We start from the raw sequence: 314 nt of genomic DNA, 5'->3' as shown, positions 1-314 counted from the left end.
TGCGAAAGGGCTCTGCTCAAATAATCCAGGGAGGCGTTTATAAATAACTTTACCTCAGGGCCACGGGGTGAGCCCCGGCTTCTGATTGGCTCCGAGGGGAAGTGGTTTTGAACACTACACCATAGCTAAGCCTGAGGAGATAGGAAAAGGAGATAAGGGGAAAAAGTTCCCAAATGAACAGCCCTTTTTTTGTTTTACCTGAGGAGCAGAGCTGCTTGATGGGAGCTTGGCACTTCCTAAATCCACCCCGAAGACAATAGGTCACATTCAGCGGGGCCCCTGGCCCACAGGCTCCCCCAAGGCAGCCAGCAGAG

The sequence above is a fragment of the Puma concolor genome, chromosome E4, assembly GCF_028749965.1.
Source record: "Puma concolor isolate L17-30 chromosome E4, mPumCon1.1.hap2, whole genome shotgun sequence".
Classification (NCBI taxonomy): Eukaryota; Metazoa; Chordata; class Mammalia; order Carnivora; family Felidae; genus Puma; species Puma concolor.
Note: the sequence above shows the minus strand (reverse complement) of the source record.